This window comes from Jaculus jaculus, chromosome 3 (assembly GCF_020740685.1).
Source record: "Jaculus jaculus isolate mJacJac1 chromosome 3, mJacJac1.mat.Y.cur, whole genome shotgun sequence".
Classification (NCBI taxonomy): Eukaryota; Metazoa; Chordata; class Mammalia; order Rodentia; family Dipodidae; genus Jaculus; species Jaculus jaculus.
The window spans coordinates 130,774,913-130,796,003 of record NC_059104.1 but is presented as its reverse complement, the minus strand read 5'-3'; positions in this window follow the sequence as shown (position 1 = coordinate 130,796,003).

Below are 21,091 nucleotides of genomic sequence, written 5' to 3'. Positions count from 1 at the left end.
CCTGCCATCATGGAGCTTCCCCTCGAGCCTGTAAGCCAAATAAACCTCTTTTTCCCAGAAGCTGCTCTTGGTTGGGTGATTTCTACCAGCAATGCGAACCGGACTGCAACAAGTATAGACCACTGATACTCCACTTTTGTCTTCAAGAGTATTAGAGTGATAGTCCTAAGACAGTGGTATTGCAAGGACCAAGGTATGACCAATTAAATAGGATATGGGGGCAGCTATCTTCTTCCATGTGGAGAAGTAACAGAATGGTTTCCTTTTTAGATCAGTGTTTTTCACAGTCCAACCTAAATAGATAAGCTGCTGGTTACTGATCAATAGTGGTTGGGTCCCATTTGTGAGGGGAAACTAAATACAAGCTACTGTGACAAGTTCTGGTAATTGTGAGGTCTACCAAGCAATTCTATCTTAATGAAGCTTTGGAGTCTGTGAGGTATGTTGTGATAGTTTCAATATGATAGTTTGAATGCATGACCACACATATTCAGACATAATTTGGAGAATTGTTTTTATTGCCTGTTGGGAGCTATGAACCAAACCTCGGTCATGTTAACAGAAACTGCCATATAGCAAGTTAAGCTTCTAATTTCTCACCTAATACTCAACTACCAGAAACAAAGACTGCCATATAACAAGTTAAGTTTCTACTTCCTCACCTAATATACAACTACCAGAAACAATGGGATTGTACACCTGGCTAAACACTCCCCCATCCTGCCAGTAGCTGATGAAGAAACAAAGGCATTGTGGTTTAGCCAGTAACTGTGATTTTTGCCCTAACTATGTCCCCTTCCCCCTACAACTCCTTGCTCTGACCCCTACAACCCTATATATACCTACATGTAAGAATAAACTCTCGAGGCCTTGACAAACACCTAGCATGGTCTCCTTCTTGTGTTTGTTTGCCTATTTTCACCCAGGTTAGCTTCTCCTCGAGTCCTTGTTCAATTCCTTACTGGCCGGGGCAATTGACAACTCCCATAATTATAGACAACAAAACATAATAACTCCTTCCTCCCTCACTTTCCCCTTCACAACTCCACTCTCCATCCTATCCCTTCCCCTCTATCAGTTTCTCTTTTACTTTGATCTCATTATCTTTTCTTCCTGTTATAATGGTCTTGTGTAGGTAATGTTAGGCACTGTGAGGTCATGTATATCCAGACCATTTTGTGTCTGGAGGAGCACATTTTAAGGAGTCCTACCCTTCCTTTGGCTCTTAGGTTCTTTCCACCACCTCTTCTGCAATGGACCTTGAGCCTTGGAAGATGTGATAGAGATGTTTCAGTGCTGAGCACTCCTCTGTCCCTTCTTCTCAGCACTATGGTGCCTTTTTAGTCATCCCAGTGGTCACTGGCATCTGAAAAGAGAAGCTTCTCTAACCAAAAGTGAGGGTAGCATTAATATATGGGCATGAATGTTAATAGAAGTATTTATTTGGCAGTTGGCAAGCATAGTATATACACTAATATATTCAGAAATTTTTTATGAACTTTCTTCTTTGAATCCATATCAGAAAGATTCCTGATAAATAATGGGGGATGACATGTTACTGATGGCAGATCTGAGTCCAGCTATACTAGATGTGTTCAGAGATGTTTGAACTTTGGCAGTTTGTGATTGTTGCTTTTTGTGTTTTCTGGCTGTTGGTGGTTTCTCTCCTTGGATCTACTGAAGGAAGCCACCTTCTTCTGCCACTGATGAAACTTCTGCTGGATCTATATGCCTGTAATAAACCCCTTTCTTCCATAAACTGAGTCTGTATGGAGGTTTGTTTCAGCAATAAGGAACTGACTACAACTTATCTTGAAGCCTAAACAGGTTGAAAGTGTACTGACATCCATAAGGCATCCATCACACTTACCCAGGAAGTGTCTACTGTGCTGGTGAGAGAAGGAGGGAATGTGGTGTCCTTTTACTGTTCCTCCAGAAGAGTAAGAAGGAAGATGAACATGGAAGATGTCATATCTGTTATTCACAAAGACTTAGAAGGTCATGTTTTCCCTCTGGTAGTAGGTATCTAAATAAGGATCCTTCAGTGTATGTGCCAAAAAAAAAATAGATTGAATTTAAGACAAAAATTGGAACTTTAATTTACAGCAACACAGATTAGAGACCTGGAAGAACCTCATTCTCAAAGATAGTCTCAGTGGGTAGAGGCTGCTGTTCTAAGGCTGTATAGTGGAGAGCTATATGTGGCAGCCTCTTGGGCCCAATTACATGTGCAACAAGATTGTGTTTAGTGAATAGATGTTATAATGACATAGCCAAAGAAGGCTGAGCCTGGGTGAACAGAGGATATGTTGATGAATAGCTTTCTGTTGGGATCACATCAGTGGGAGAGGATGGGCTTTCACCTATAGCATGGGTAGCACTGACTAGTAGAGATGGATAAGGTGAGTATTTCCTCAAGGATGAAAAGTAAAAGGAGATGTGTAGCTTGTTTAAGTGTCTTAGGAATAGTTAACATGATAATTCCCTTCCTTGCCCAGGAAATTTTTCGACCTTTGAGGATCTTTTTGTTCCTAATTGTTTAACCATGATAGAAAGCCCTTTCCTTTATGGGAGTATTTAGCTTATCCTCTCATATTTTGTAAGAGTAGTGTAACTAGTAGTGTAGCTCTGTGGTACAGCACTTGCCCTATATATGCAAAGTCCAGTTCAATTAACTTCCAGCTATATAGAATCATGAGAAGAGTAGTAAGGTCAGGTTGAACCATCTCCTTTCAGGGTCCCTATAGAAGCATACCTTCAGTAAGATGCCAGAAGTAACAATGAGTAAGAAACTATACATCCTTCTGGTGTACTTTAAGTGTAATGGCAGCACTATTCAAATATCCTATAGGCAACCATTTGAACAATTAAGAACAAGATGCATCTCTCTAAGATTGAACAGGGATGTAAGTGAAACTATTGACACTAGAGCTGTGATCCAAAATGGAGAACTCAGATATCATTAGCTATCTAAATCATCCACTTCAAGGCTCAGGGCACATTGCAGAAGAGGGGGCAGATAGAATGTAAGAGCTAGAGTATGGTGAGGACTGCTGACAATGTTATCTTCCAGACCCAATGTGGCCTTGAGTTTCAGGATTTCACAGTGACAGACACTACCTACATAATATGAGTGGAAGAAAAGATCACATCCATGTATAAGACAGACTAGATGTAAAGAAGAAGAGATTAAGTAGAAGGTTGATCTGCTGTTGTCTGGACAAATGTATATACTATTCAGATCTGGCTTCTGAATCCCAGGACCAGTAACTGGGTTATTCCCCCCCCCCCCACACACACACTGAGTAGTTGGCCAAGGAGACCAATGAGGCCCCAGAATAATGTATCCCATTGTCAAGCACTTGATTACCCAACAGAGCTAAAGTAAGACCCTATTGTTAAGACACCAGAGGCTGCTGTCTCAGGACACTGAGAGACCACATGGGAGTAGAGAGGAAAGCCATTCTTCTCCTAGTAAACCTTCATGCTGCTAAAGAGTGCCATGAGAGCTACTGAGTGATAATGGTCACTGACAGCATGAATAAGTAGGAAATCCTTCAATCTACACAGTCCACAACCCAGACAAAAAGAAAACACATGTGAAACAGTAGTATACAGCCTCTCTGGGTAATCAACTACCCTCCAATTAGACATAAGGCCCAATATGTGGAAGAGAGCCCATAATGAGTAGTAGGATCCAAGTGAGTACTCAACCACCAGAGACAAGCCCCCTTTGTTCTCTGGACATATTGAGTAGTAATCATCATCTAAATGTCTCTTAAACTTATATGAATATCCTTCTTAATCAGAGCTGATCTTACCCTTAGTTGGATAATCTGTCTTATGTTGCAGATGGCAGAGAATACTGGGGCAATCCAAGATCCATCAACTTGTCAAGAAAGTCATCTGATTGGCCACCACAAGATGTGCCACCTCAACCACCTTCACTGGGGTCCAGAAGAATCTGCAGAGAAAGCAGTGATGAGCATTGTTGCCAATTCTAAACAGACAACTGCCTCCAGGGAGATAGCAACATACACGGTGCATAATTTAAACAAATCACAATAGTAATGCAGTGTCTACAGAGAACTCAAGTCTAAGAACAAATTGCTAATATTACTGCCAAGTCTCAGGGACTGTTGTGGAAGAGGGAAAGAGAAGATTGTAGGATCCACAGGGTGAGTAAATATATCCTGAGGTACACTCCCCCAAGATGGATAGAGGCCCTAAATACCCTACATTGAACACCAAGAACCCAACTAAGGAGGGCCCTGAGGGAATTGGATACCAGGTATGAAGAGATTCAAAACTATAACCTATGTCATATATATATATGAAGGGATTCAGTGGAGGGAAGATTTGGAGGGGGAGGGAGGGTACTGGGAGTTGAATATTACCCTGGTATGCTATTAATATTTAAGTAAGTTTGCAATAAAATATCAATAAATAAATTACAGAAAACAGAAGGATAGAGTGAAGAGGGGATCTGAAGAGTTTAGCACATGAAAGTTTCTGAAGGGTGGCATACTCTGAGGACTTGGAAGATCTACACCTCTCACACATATCTCAGCTGTTACATTCTTTGTAATACACTTTGTAATATTAAGCTAGTTAAAAAAAAGAGCATACATCAAAAGGATAAGGAAGGGTAATGCACAATGCTGTTTTCTAGCCATGACATTGAATTTGCACTGTAAACTTTCAGGAGCTGTCCATTACCTTCACAAAAATCTGCACAAGACTGGGTCTAACAACATTACTTCAAAGGGTAGGGAGAAGCTCATGAGGCCCTCATTCATCTCTGAAGAGTGACTGACAGTTATGGTTGCTAATGGTTGCTTGAAGAGGGGTATAGTAGTATAGCCACTGGTAAAGAGTTTCCCAACTTGCTTAATCAAGAAACCCTAATTAAACTCAGTGTGTTACTGAAAAAGACATAAAGTATATGTCGGACTAGTAAGGAAGAAGGAAGAATTTAGTGAGCTAGGGTAAAATAAGGTAATTGTAAGTGAATAAGATCAAAATAGTTTCTATACATGAAGATAACTGTCAATACTAATAACTAAGAAATAATAATGGAGTCATGAAATAATACTCTTAAATTTAAGTTGTAGATTTTAGAGTACTAGATTTTTAAATTATACCTTTCACTATCAAAAAATGAATGCCTAAGAACTCCTCTTTCCTGAACAAGAATGTGATGAGATCTGAATGACTGCAACTGTTTAGTCAGAGCTCAGATATAAGATTAAATTTTTGTGTACATGCTAATTTCTTCTCTGCACCTAAAATATGTGTTTCTTATTTCACACAGATCTGATTTAATTCCAGTCCTTAGTATCACAGAGAAAATCAGGCTACATGCCTATTTATTTTCATTATGTTGAGGATTTTTTTTAGCTTCCCTATAAACAAATAGCAAAATTTATATTTCTTTTGTTTATGTATTCTATATTTATTTACTTATTTACTGCATTTACTTTATTTACTTACTAATTCACTTTATCTATCTATCTATTTATCTATCTATCTATCTATCTATCTATCTATCTATCTATCTATCTATTTGTAATCTATCTGCTTATGCCATGTACTCCTTGAGAAAAATTGCACTGTAATTTTATGTTGTTAGGTGTTTCTTCTTTCGCCTTCTGGTGGCCACTAGTTAAAATAACAACTCTATATTTTCTCATAATGTGAACTTCTGCTTCACAAAATCGTTCTTACTTTGCTGTCCTCTGGTGGCCAATACGTAAGCAGCAGTCTTTTGTATTTTTTTAAATTTATTTTTATTAGTTATGTACATACTTAGTATGTAAACAACACATGTTGGTACCATCCTTTCTCTCATCCGTTCCCATTTTCTGAAGGGGCTGTCCTCGTGGGGAATGCAAGTCATTCCCATGGGGATTGTAGATCATGCATTGTGGAGCAGCAGTCAGTTATGGGGGAGCAGCAATGTCTCTATGCATAATGTCCCAACTTGTGCCTCTTTTCATCCCCTCTCCTGCAAAATTTCCATTTATTACATGTGTATAATGCCTTTTTTTTATCACACTTCCTTCAATTACCCTCTTCCTTCCCCTCTACCCTCCCAGTAAATCTTTCTTCTTCCCTTGCTTTCATATTTTGTTTATTTAGTTTTTGACCCAGCAATTTAAATTAGGGTTACTTGTGTAATACTGGAGAATGAGTTGATAAAGTACACTAAGTAGTCAAAAAATTTTAAACTATGGATTTCTGTACACTATCTACAAATGCCATCAACATATCCAGGAATTTTTGTTTGCCTGTTTGTTTTCAATGTAAGGTCTAGCTCTACCCCAGGCTGACCTGGAATTAGCTATATAGGCTTATGGAGATCTTGAACTCACTATGATCCTCCTACCTCTGCCTCCAGAGTGCTGGGGTTAAAGGCATGTGCCACCACATCTGGCCTAGAATTTTTTTAACATAATTATTGTAATTTAGGTTGAATATTCTTTATCTGAAATGCTTGGGAACATGTATGTTTAGGATGTTAGATTTTTGGAGTTTCAAATGTTTCTCTATACTTAATGAGATGTCTGAAGATGGGACCTTGTTCTTAAAATGAAATTAATGTGTTTTCACATAAATATCCTGAAATTCATTTTATGCAATATATTTTTAATTACTTAATTTATATATTGACACATTTTATATGCATGTGTAATGTATTTTGATCACATTTCCCCTACATTCTTGTGGTGATTTGAATGAGATATCCTCTATAGCCTTATGTTTTAAATTCTTGGTCCTGAGAGAGTGACAATTGAGGAGGTGAAGTTTTGCTGGAGGAGGGACATCACTGGGATTGGACTTATATAGTTCTAGCCCAGCACCAAGACCAGTAAGAAGACTACTGCCATCAAGATACATGACTAGATGTGAGACAGCCTCTGCTTTACTGTAATGCCATGATGAAACATCTCTCAAAACTAAGCATGAAATAAACTCTGACCTTCTATATGCTGCTCTTGTTCAAGTCTTTGTCCCAGTAATGGAAAGATAACTCCTAATTTTTTTCATTTCTTCTATCCTGCTGAATGCCTCCTTCTTCCTTTCATTCTTCTCCTTTCTCCTCCTCCTCCCTCTTCTTTTTCTCTAGTCCTTCTTTGACTTTTATATTTTTTGTAGCTACTGAGTTTAATCAGTGCTGCTTGTGAGAGCATAGTGGGAGATTATTTGCCAAAATATGTACAGTTTACCGATGGTTATGCCACTGAAAAAAGATGTCCTGCCCTCCAACAGCAAGCATTAACTGCCAATAACTCCTTAGGAGGGGGGCCTCATGAGCCTCTGCCCTATCTATGATAGAACAGACAAGCCCAATCTTTTGCAGGTAACCAGAAATGCTGTGAGTTCATCAGTGAAATGGCCATGCAATGTTAAGAAGGCTGCATTCCACAGCACCACCCTCATCTTTTGGCTCTTACATTCTTTCTACATCTTGTACAATGTTTTCTGAGCCTTGGGAGTAGTGATATAGATATCTCACTTAGGGCTGAGCACTCAATAGTTACTTATTCTCAGCAGTTGGATTAGTTATGAATCTCTGCAATAACTACCACCCACAGGAAAAAGGAGCTTCACTGGTCCAAGCTGAGACACACTAATCCAGGTACAACACAAAATAGAGGTTGGAATAAAACATAGTCTCACTATCTTCAAACAATGTGCATAGAAAAGATCTGTGGTTGAATTCTAAATTGGTGTATTTATCAATAATCCCCTCCCATTTGTATTCCGAGATCAGAGCACTCACTAGTATGAACCATTTATTTTGAAGAAACATTCATAACAATAATGAAAGAATGCAATATGATGCTTGAAAAGAAAATAAATAAAGACACTCAATACTTTGTCCAAATATACTTTTACTATTGTTTATGAGTAAAAGAATTTGCTGGTGTCACTTTGGCTGTGCACAACTTTTGTAGTCTGATGTAATCCACATCTTTCAATGACTTTTGTTACCTGTGTTTTTGAGACCATATCAATTAAAACCTTCCCAAACCAGTCACGAAGGTATTCCCCTGATTTCTTGTAGTGATTTCTTTCTTTTGAGTCTAGCATTTTAGTTCAAATCCATTTTGAGAGTTTTTTAAATTTTATTTTTACTTATTTATTTGAGAGAGAGAAAGAGAGAGGGTTGTTGGGCAGGAAGTTGGAGAGAGACAGAGAGAGGGAGAGAATGGGTGCAACAGAGACTTCAACCACCACAAACGAACTCCAGACACATGTGCCACCTTGTGCATCAGGCTTACATGGGTCCTGAGGAATTGAACCTGGGCACTTTGGCTTTGCAAGAAAGTATCTTAACCCCTAAGCCATCTCTCTAGTGCAAGAGTTTTTTTTTTTTTTAATATATGGTAACAAATAAAGCATACTTTCAGTCTTCTGCTGCATGAAACCCAGTGCATTCACACCAATTATTGAATAGACTATAATTTCCTATTATATGTTGCTGTTGTCGCCTTTGTAAAAGCCTGCATTTTGTAAGTTTATGTAGTCATTTTTAGGTTTTCTGCTCTATTGAATCAGTCTCTAGGTTTGCTTTTAAGCATGGAGTATGATCTTTTAGTCAACACAACCTTAGAGTATGTTTTAACTCAAGACAACGTGATGCCGTGATGCCTCCAGATTTGTTATTTTTTCAAGATTGTTTTGATATTCAGGGTCTTTAGATATTACATATCAATTTTAGAACTTTTATATTTTTAATATTTCTATTTATTTACTTGCAAGGTGAGAAAAAGATGTGTGTGAGAGATAGAGAAAGAGAGAGGGAGGAAGGAAGAGAATATACATCCTAGGGCTCTTAGCCACTACAAACAAACTACAGATCCATATGGCACCTTTTGCATTTGACTTTATGTGGGTCCTGGAGAATCAGACCAAGGTTGCTAGGCTTTGCAGGCAAGCACCTTATCCACTGAGCCATGTCCCCAGGGCAGTTTACTCTAGTGACAGTGGGATTTTGCCAAGGATTGCATTGAATGTATAACTAATGATTTCTCAAAGTTAATTCTTTTAATTCATGAGTACAGGATGTTTTCCATCATATGTATCCTCTTAATTTTCTTTCATCAATGATTACTGATTTCCACTATAAATATCTTTGTCCTGTGTGCTTAAATTTATTCCTAGGTATGTTTTCTAGGTGTTATAATAGGCTTGAATTTTAATTCTTCTTAATGTAGTTTGATATCAATTCATTGGACTATTACTAATTTGACATATCTATCCTATAGCATCCAACAACATTGAAGTATTTTTTAATTCTAACAGTTTTTGTGGAGTAATTAGTTTTCTACTCATAGTTATATGAAGGGACAGACATGTGGCAGGTGAGAGCAGCAGACTGACAACATGGAAGTGTCCAGAATTACAAATGAATACAAAAATATAATGGCATAAACAAAAATATACCTTTAGAAATAGTTTATAGGACTATATAGAAATTTCTCAAACAAATTCATATAAATTGTCAATAGATGTACCTTTCAAAGGTTAATACCACTGATTCATCAAAGATATGCCAGTCAAAACCACAGATAGATGTCACCTCCCTCCATTTAGAATGACAATTCCTCAAAAGATACAAAATATCAAGTATGTTTGGAAGGAAATCTCATGTGTAGTTAAGAAAATAAATGAGTGATGCCAGTATGGAAAGCACTGTCAGTGTTCCTTAAAACAACAAAAATAGAACTGCCACAGGATTGAGTTATCCAGTCACTGGGCATCCATACAAAGGAATAAAATCAGTATGTTGAGTGACAACTACACCGTATCTCTCTTATCTCCAGTCTCATATTCTTACCATTATCTTCCTTTACTCTACCTGAATCATGGTACTTTCTTGATAATTTTGTTCAGAGGAAAGGCGTAAATTTCTCAAGTCATCCATGATTCAGCTGGAGGTAAATTAAGCAGTAGAGACTTCCCATTCTGCATCCAAGTTTGTAGACAAACATCTACTGCACATATTTGAGCTCACATAATATTGACATAATAGGCTGTGTTTAATGTTTTGTGTCTTAAATCTTCCACATGGATCAAGGTGGCCAATGTATCTCACACAAAACAAACAAGGTCATCATCCAGAACAGGTTATTGTGTGTGGGTAGGGATCTTATTACTTCCTCAGAACCAAGCCAAATATGTCTCACAAGTAAGCAACAGGGGAACAAATGACATAGTGGTATTATAGAGGGATGTGTATATCCTATATGTGACATCCTAATCTGGTTTATGTTTGATTTGGGAAGGAGGGATCAGGGATGCAAAAAAGTGAGAGAAACCTCTGTATTCTGAAGAAGGTAATTGTGGTGTATTAAAGGAACTGAGAGATCAGTGCTCCTAAACCATCAGGTTTGTACATGTGTTTTTACATGTGTAAAATTGTAAACACACACACATACGTATGTGTGTGTGTGTGGATATATGTGTGTGTGTATGTGTGTGTGTGTGTATGTGTATGTCAAAATACACAGGAAATTCAATGTAAGCATTGTACTCTGTACTAACAGGGATTTGACTTTACATATTTTAATATCAACAAACCTATAACAGTTCTCTTTTAATTGTATTTAAATTTTTATACATATACTTTTACTTCAATGTATATTTTGTTTGTGTGTGTATGTATGTATGTCCCAGAGTTTAATTATGGTTGTCTGCATGAACATGTATGGGGAGTTATTTACCAGAGTACATACAACTGGCCAGTGGGTATACCACTAATGAAAATATCTCCCACTCACCCAACAATCATAAACTGCCAATAACTACTTAGGGAAGGATGGGAGCTTCATGCTTTCCTCCATCACACATGATGGAATGCTGATGAAGCCAATATTGCATAGGTTTGTGCATATAATCATGCCCACTGTGAAGTCATGCATGTAATTTACATCTCATGTCTGGAAGAAAGCCTTCCACAGCTCTCCACCCCATCCTTTGTCTCTTGCATTCTTTTGTCACCCTCTTCTGCAAAGTTCTCTAACCTTGGAAGAGGGCAATATAGATGTCTCATTTAATGCTGAGAGCTCCAGGGTCACTTATTCTTAGCACTTTGATGAGTTTAGAAAAAATATTTTATTAAATATATATATATATATGTGTGTGTGTGTGTGTGTATTATATATATATATATATATATATATATATATATATATATATATATTTATATATATATAATTACTTACCATTACCTTCATGTGACCTTTCATTGCCCTTCCACCAAACGCCTTCATCTTTTCAAGCAGTTCTTTTTTTTTTTTTTATTTTGATGTTGCTTTTGCCCTCATCCATCATCCATGATGGAATGTTGATATGCCCAATATCGTGCAGGTCTTGTGCAAGCAGCAACAGGTTCTGGAAAGTCATGGATGAAACAGCTACTTCATATCCAGAAGACAGAGTTCCACATCAATCCTCTCTACCCTCTGTCTCTTACATTCTTTCTTACCCCTCTTCCTCTCCCACAGTGTTCCATCAGCCTTGGAGGTGGTGATATAGATGTCATATCAGTGCCTTGGAGGTGGTGATATAGATGTCTCGTTTAGAACCAACCACTCCACAACCACCCATTTTCAGTGCTTAGATGAGTTTTGTCTCTAGAGTAGCTCTGACATTTTTTTTTTTAATCAGGGTAACTCATACAACCTAATTGGTTTTTGAGGGGAAAATGAAATATCTCCACCCTTCCAATTCCTCTAAAGTGCCTTTTGAGATCACTTAGTCATTAAAGTCCTTGCCTGGGAAGCCAAATAACCCAGGTTCAACTCCCCAGGACCCATGAAAGCCAAATGCATAAAGTGGCACATGTGTCTGGAGTTTGTTTGCAGCAGCTGAAGGCCCTGTCATGCACATTCTCTCTCTCTCTCTCTCTCTCTCTCTCTCTCTCTCTCTCTCTCTCTCAATCTCTCTCAAATAAATAATTTTTTTTAAAAAAATTAAGATGAGGCTTAATAACTATACAATTGGGTAAGTCAACAGTCAGTGACATTCATGTAGGCTGGTTTTGAATTCCATAGTGACACCATTGCACTTACTTAGCTTGTCTTTGATGAATTTGTATTGCTTCAGATTCCTCAAAGAAAAGTTAATTGTGCTCATACAGAATATCTCTGCTTCTTCATGAAATTTCTTAGGACTGAAACTCCAGTCTCTTATCCTACAGATGTTCTAAACATTAAGAATCATGTAAACCTTATTACTTTTCAAACTTCTGAATGAGCACAAATGGCGATCCATAGTTCCTTGGAGTCAGTGGCACTATGAAGTGTCAGGAATCGGAGTCTGTTGTCCAGTTCCCTCTGCTACAAGAAGTGGGAATAGCACAGTGTTTACAAGAAAAGTACATAGCAAGCAACTGAAAAAGTGGGAGGTAGAGGATGACAAATGCTCTTCCAAGAAGAAGGCATCTCAGACCAGGGCATGAAAACCTATTAAGAGATTGAAAGGAAAAGAGCTGGCGAGATAGATAACTTAGTGGCTAAAGACTTCCACATGTTATGTTCCCTATGACCTCCATAAAGCCAGATGTACAAAGTATTACATGTATCTGGAGTTAATTTGCATTAGCAGGAGTCTCTGACACACCTACTCTCATTGTTATTATTATTATTAATAACAACATATTTCATATGGACACTTTGTGCATCAATACCTTCTTTTCCCTTGTCCTTGCCCCCATTCCATTGAGGCCCTTTTTTCAGTAGGGTTGCAGGTATTCCTTATGGGGTTGTGGGTTATGTGTTATGAGGGCAGCAGTCATTTTGTTGGGCATGATGTCAACCTGTTGCTCTTACAATCTTTTTACCTCCTCTTTCACAAACTTCCTGAGCAATGGTGGGTGAGTTTTAAGTCTACTTCAGTGATGAGCTCTTAGGAGCCTCTGGATCTCTGCTTTGGTAAGTACTGAGTATCCTCACAGTTTGCCTCCTTCACCCTGGTGCTGATTGTCAGGTTCATCATGAAATCAGTACTCTTTCTTGACTCCCCAATTCCTCTGTCGTTTCAGCTGTCACTTGGCTGAAGTGCGACAGGTAGCTTATCTCCTCATCTCACTACCTTCTAAAAACAAGAACAGATTCTCCAATGGAGAGTGAAGTCAGCATAGTTTAAGCAGGATAAGCATTATTAATTTAGAGAGAATTTGATGTATGTAACCCCTCTTTTAGCCAAAGTCTAGTGAAAGATTCTGATCTGGTCCCCAATTCCAGATTTGGGTTCCCTCACACTGAGCAGATCTCTTAGCCAATCAGAAAGCCATTGGTTATCCACTGAGGCTGCATGCCACTACTGCACTGGCATGTACAAGCTGAGTAGCTTATACCATTGTTGTCCCCTTTTCCCCAGTAGCTCATGTAGGCATTTCAGTACTATACGGGTTAACTGGGGACCAGTTCTCTTCTGTATTCCAGCCTGTTCTCTTCATTCTCTCTGTCAGCTGCATATGGTGTCTTCAGCAATATGGTCTTACCTTTTGCCTTAGATTGGTAAATAAAGTACTTTGACAGAAGTCTGTCTAGTTTTGGGGACCTCCTAGATCTCTCCAATCACAGCTCATTGTGGGTAGCAGCCATTTTCTGGTACTGGGTGTTACAGGCCAGAGTCTCTCTCTCTCTTAATCATTAAATAAAATATATTTTTTTAAAAAAAAAGAGATCGAGGACTTCCAGCCAAGATGGTGACTGCCTAGCTATGCTGAAAATCCTGGGGAAGATAGGCAAGACATTAAGGTTTTTCTGGGTCTTCTTGTCAGTGGGAGGGCTCGGGGTGGGGGGGTGTAATCGGGGAATCACAGATCCACTTGTGGGAACATCCATTCCACCAAATAGCTGGGTACCCTGCAGCAGCGCCCTGTCCTGTGCCCCATAGCAGCACCCTGTCCTGCACCTGTCCCATGCCCCCTCAGTGCCCCATCCCGGAGCCCCGTCATGGAGCAGTGTCCTGCCCCCCCCCCCCCCGCCGCCCCATGCTCCATTCCACTACCCATCAGGGCACTCGGTCGTGGCGCCCAGTCCCGTCCCCAGTCCCTCGTCCCATCCCACGCCTGTCCCGCACCCTGTCACAGCACCCCATTGTGCTGCCCCATCCCGCACCCCATCCTGTGCCCCATTGCGGTGCCATCCCCAATTCTCCTGTGGTGGGGGAGCACAGACTGTTTCTGTGTCCCAGTGTTCCCAGCCAGAGTTTGGGCTGCTTCAGAGCTTGGTACCACAGTCCCCCTCCAAGCTCAAATGCAGGCAGTTTTGGAGCCTGTCAGGCAGTAGATAGGTGGCTTTGGCAAGTGGGAGCCAAAGACCAGGCTGCTTGGCAACTGCCCCAGGCTGCCTAATATTCCCATTGCACTAGAGCCCAGACCGATCCACTGAACTACGTGCCCATACCCTGTCATGGGCAAACCACAGCACAAAAGAAGTAACATGAAAAATCAAATGCAAGAAAATCCAGTTAGATCACCCAGTCCTACAATGAAAAATACATTTAACCAAAGCATAAAATAGTCATTAGGATCAGAACATCAAATTGAATCTATGAACAATGCAACCCTGACCAACCTACTGGTAGAATGTGCAGTAAAGCGACAAAGGACCAATAATCGTGTAGATGCTACAATCACTAAGCTGGAATAGATTGATAAAAGAGTGAAAGGAGTTCAAAGAGAGGTAAAAGATTTAAGGAAGAGTGAAAAAAGAGAGGACCTTAAAAATCAGCTGGCCATATTAAATGAAGACATAAAGAAATGCAAGAATGAATTCCAAGAATCATCAAGAAACTCAGAAAATGATGTGAAAAGGGAGCTTGACAGAGTGATGGAAATGATACATAGAAAAGTAGTAGAAATTTAAAAGTATTTTTTACTTTTTTTTTTCAATTTTATTTATTTATTTGACAGTGACAGACACAGAGAGAAAGACAGATAGAGGAAGAGAGAGAGAATGGGCGTGCTAGGGCTTCCAGCCTCCTCAAACGAACTCCAGACGCGTGCGCCCCCTTTTGCATCTGGCTAACATGGGACCTGGGGAACCGAGCCTTGAACCAGGGTCCTTAAACTTCACAGGCAAGCACTTAACCGCTAAGCCATCTCTCCAGCCCGTATTTTTTACTTTTAAATTTTGAATTGATGTATAATATTTGTACATACTTATAAGGTACTATGATCATAAAATTTTTATATCTTTATGTTGCATACATTAAAACATTCTCTCTTCTAAAAAAAGGAAAAGAAAAGTAGTAGAAAATTCAAACTTAATTGAACAAGTCTAAAACTCTCTAGAGGCTCTCAAGAATAGAGTCAGTGAAGTAGAGGATAGAAACTCTTATCTGGAAGACAAGATGGAAGAAACAGTTCAAGAGCTCAAAAACTTCAGTAAGTTCAAAAGTTCCTGAAAACAGAACATGAGGGAATTATGGGATACACTTAAACATCCTAATATTAGAATCACTGGAATACCAGAAAGAGAAGAATTTCAGACCAAAAGCATGGAGAACTTATTTAACAAAATAATTGAAGAAAACTTCCCCAGTCTCTTAAAAGAAATGCCCATCAAGATACAAGAAGCCAACAGAATGCCAAACAGACTGGACCAAAGGAGAAACTCTCCAAGACACATTATCATTAAGACTCTAAACACTGACACCAAAGAGAAAATTTTAAAAAAGCAGCTAGTGAAAAACAGTGCACCACTTCCAAAGGTAACCCCATCAGAATTACTTTAGACTTCTCAATGGAAACCCTGAAAGCTAGAAGGGCCTGGAGTGAAACTCTCCAAAGTCTAAGAACCTATGGATTCCAACCCAACTACTCTACCTGGCAAAAGTATCCCTCATAAAAGATGGCGAAGGAAAAACGTTCCATGACAAAACTCAGCTTTACAATTATATGAACACAAAACCAAACCTACAGAGAGTATCTCAGGAAATTTTCCACAAAGAAGAAACAAATAACCAAACTCAAATGACTAAAAGAAGTAGATCACAACAACCAAATCCAGAGTAGGCACAAAAAAACTTCAAAGCCCATGAAAACACCAACACACATCTACAACCACAATATGTCAAGGATCAAATAAAAACTCACAGTGATTACCCTAAAGAGTAATGGCCTTAATTCATCCATCAAGAGACACAAGCTAACAGGATGGGTCAAAAAATTAGACCCCTCAATCCGTTGCCTTCAAGAAACCCACCCCACCACTAAAGACAGACACCTTCTCTGGGTAAAGGAGTGGAAGACAATATTCCAAGCAAATGGGAATAAGAAACAAGCAGGTGTAGCTATATTAATATCAGATAAAATAGACTTCAAACCAAAAATAATCAAAAAAGACAAAGAAGGCCACTTCCTACTTATGAAGGGAATGATCCATAAAGAGGATATTACAATCATAAATCTGTATGCACCAAAGACAGGGACACTACAGTTCATAAAACAAAACCTACTTGACAATAAAACAGAAATAACCACCAACACCATCATAGCTGGGGACTTCAATACACCATTGTCAGTAATAGACAGATCATCCAAAAAGAAACTAAACAGGGAAGTAAGAGAGCTCAACAAAACCATAGATCACTTAGACCTAATGAACATCTACAGAACTTTCCATCCCAAATCCACAGACTACACATTCTTTTAAGCAGCCCATGGAACATTCTCTAAAATAGACCATATATTCTTCACAAAGACTGCCTCCACATATTTAGGAAGATTGACATAATTCCCTGCATGATATCAGATCACAATGCTATATTGCTAGAAATCAACAATAAAAGACCCTTCAAGAATCCCAATGGCACCTGGAAACTGAAAAGCACACTCTTAAACAATAAATGGATAGTAGATGAAATAAAAAAGGAAATTGCAAAATTCCTGGAATTGAATGACAATGAAAACACATCATACCAAAACTTATGGGACACAATGAAAGCAGTCCTCTGGGGAAAATTCATAGCACTCAATGCCTTCATAAAAAAAGACAGAAAGATCCCAAATCAATAACCTAACCATCCACCTAAAGGCACTGGAAAAACAAGAAAAATCCAACCCAAAGAGCTCCAGAAGGAGAGAAATAATTAAAATCAGAGCAGAAATTAATGAACTGGAAACCAAGGAAACAATTATGACAATTGAGAAAACAAAAAGCTGGTTCTTTGAAAAAATAAACAAGATTGACAAACCCATGGCCAATTTGATCAAGCAAAAAAAGGAGAGGCTTTAAATTAACAAAATTAAAAATTAAAAAGGAGAGATCACAACACACGTAAATGAAATTGGGAGAATCATCAGGACTTATTTCAAAAGCCTCTACTCCATGAAATTGGATAATGTGGAGGAGATGGATAAATTCCTGGACACATACCATCTATCAAAGCTAAACTCAGAGCAGATTAATCATCTCAATGAATCCATCACACTCATGGAGATTGAAAAAGTAATAAAAAACCTCCCCCAAAAGAAGAGTCTAGGACCAGATGGCTTCTCAGCTGAATCCTACCAAACTTTCATGGAAGAACTCAAACCAAACTTCCTTAAACTGTGCCACACAAATGAAGAACAGGGAAAGCTACCCAACAACTTTTATGAAGTTAGTATCACCCTAATTCCAAAACCAGGCAGAGATGCCACAAGAAAAGAAAACTACCAGCCTATTTCCCTAATGAACTTAGATGCAAATATTCTGAACAAAATCCTTGCAACTGGAATCCAACAGCACATCAAAAGCATCATCCACCTTGAACAAGTGGGATTCATCCCAGGAACACAAGGGTGGTTCAACATACAGAAATCTGTCAATGTAATACACCACATAAACAAGGTTAAACATAAAAACCACAAGATACAACATCACTTCATGATCAAAACATTGGAGATAATTGGCATAGTTTGTACATATCTTAACATAATAAAGACAATGTACAAAGCTCTGAAGGCCCAAATAATACTTAATGGAGAAAGACTGGAGGAATTCCCATTAAGAACAAGAACAAGACAGGGTTGTCCTCTCTCACCTCTGCTTTTCAATATAGTACTGGAAGTCCTAGCACAAGCAATAAGACAGGAGAAGGAAATAAAAGGGATGCAATTTTGAAAGGAAGAAGGTAAGTTAGCTCTATTCACTGATGACATGATTGTATATGTAAGAGACCCAACAGACTCCATCCCAAAACTCCTGAAGGTTATTAATTCCTATAGCAAAGAAGCAGGATACAAAATCAATGCACAAAAGTCAGTAGCATTTCTATATGTAAATGACAAAGATACAGAGAAAGAAATAAGGGACATAACACCATTTTCAATAGCAGCAGCAACAACAACAAAATACCTTGGAATAACATTAACCAAGGAAGTGAAAGATCTATACAGCAAAAACATAAAAACACTCAAAAAAGAAATTGAAGAGGACTTGACCTCCTGTGCTCCTACATAGGCAGAAATAACATTGTGAAGATGACAATCCTACCAAAGGCAATATATAGATTTAATGCAATTCCAATTAAAATCCCTACAGGGTTCTTCACAGAGTTAGAAAAAGTGATCTCAAATTTCATATGAAAAGGGAGAATGCCTCGTATATCCAAACATATCCCCAGAAAAAGAAATACCTCTGGTGGCATCACCATACCTGATCTAAAGCTACATTACAAAGCTATAGTAATAAAAACAGCATGGTACTGGCATACAAACAGGAGTGTAGACCAATGGCATAGACTTGAGGACCTGTACTTTGGGCCAAGCAACTATAGCTACTTGATATTTGCCAAAGGCCCGAAAAATATAGGCTGGAAAAAAATACAGCATCTTCAACAAATGGTGCTGGACAAACTGGATAACCACATGCAGGAAACTGAAACTTGATCCACACATTTCACCATGTACTACACTCAAATCCAAATGGATCAAAGACCTCAATATAAGACCAGAAACTTGAATACTACTGCAAGAAAATTTAGGAAGTACTTTCCATGATATAGGAATGGAAAAAGACTTCTTGAACAAAACCCCAGTAGCTCACGATCTTAAACAGTCACTCAATGAATGGGATCATATGAAGCTGAAGAGTTTCTTTACAGACAGCCATACAATAAGCATAGCCAATAGATTACCCACAGAATGAGAGAAAATATTTGCACATTATCCAACTGATAGAGGCCTAATCTCTAGAATCTACAAAGAACTCAAAAATCTAAACAGTAAAAAGTCAAACACCCCACTCACAAAATGGGGCAAAGAGATGAACAGGAAGTTTACAGAGGAAGAAATACAAATGGCAAACACACACTTAAGAAAATGTTCATCATCCCTAATCATCAGAGAAATGCAAATTAAAACAACTATGATATTCCACCTTACCCCAATAAGGATAGCAAACATCAAAAATTCAAATGAAAATAAGTGCTGGTGAGGATGTGGAGAAGCAGGAACACTCATCCACTGTTGGTGGGAATGTAGGATGTTACAACCATGTTGGAAAGCAATATGGAGACTCCTGAAAAAGCTGACTATAGAGATACCAACAGACCCAGTTATTCCCTTACTGGACATCTACCTGAAAACCTTCAAACCACAGGCCAGAGAGATTTGCTCAACCAAGTTTGTAGCAGCTCAATTCATAATAGCTAAGAGCTGGAATCAACCCAGATGTCCATCACTAGAAGAATGGATAATGAAGATGTGGTATATGTACACAATGGAATTCTATATAGCAGTAAGAAAAAAATGACACAAAGAAATATGAGGAAAAATAGTTGAACCTGGAACAGATCATTCTCTGTAAACTTACCCAATCACAGAAAAAAAATCGACACATAGTCTCACTCATCTACAGCACCTAACCTGAATCTACCCAAGATACTTTACACACCCCACAAGCATCTCATGGACTAGACACTAGGTGGGATGGGGAGGGAGGGGAGGCCATCGAAGGGGTGGGAAACACTAATCTAGACCCAAATGGCAATGGTACCTTAAAATTCTACTTCCTAAAAGGCAGACCAAATGGCTGAACCTTCACCAGGCACTTACAGGAAACACCTGAACCACAAGACACTGGAGAGGGTAGGATCAAGTCTAACCTATATCCTGTACATCTTCCCTCCCTCCCTCTCCCTCTTCCTCTCTCTCTCTCACTCCTCTCTAACTCCTATATATTTGTTACCTTTTTTCCTCATTTTCTTAGGGGTCACTAACCTGTAACTCCCAGTACCAGCATGGGGCTATCACCCATGATGAGCTTTTGATCAAAGAAACCTACAACGTTTCCTAAAAGAATGTCAGATTTCTGTCAGAGTACTTGATGACCCACCAAAGGTTAGTGGTAAGACCCTATTGCTGAAAACACCATATGCAGCTGACACATAAAATGGAATGTCATGGCTGGAAGCCAGGAGAGAGTCAGTCCCCAGACAGTCAGCACATCTAATGCCAGAAGGTGCTACATGGGAGACTGAGGAAAACAACCAATATCTGTCCAAGCAACTCATGGTCCAACCTACTTAGTAGCAAATAACCTCATGTGATGCCCACACAAGTGCCATAGTGGCACACAGCCATGGTGGGGAACCAACTGCTCTGGATTCGGCTAACTGATCCCCTCATTGGTACCAGACCCATAGCTGGAGTTGGGAAACAAGTCAGAACCATATCCAAACATAAGACCACTCTCCAATATCAAGCTACCATCAATCATGGACTACAAGAGGGCCTACACCTATTAAACTCTCTATAAAAAAAATAAGGGCTATCTCATTTTTCCTAGTGCTAATGTACTCTCTGTTGGAGAATCTGCTTCTCTTTTTCAGATAGATGCAGATCCTAAGGAGAGAGCCACCCCATTATACCTCAAAAGGGCCCCAGCTGAAACTAAGGAAAATTAGTGAAACAAGCAAGGGTGCTGTTTTAGTGATGAACCAGGTACCAGAACAAGGGGGGAGGAGACCAACTCAGAGAAAAATCAACTCCTACCAAATCAGAGAGCCAGAGCCTCAAAGGCCCCCAACACCTCATCACTGAAGCAGACCAAAAATGAACCCAACATGGCTCAGGGAAATT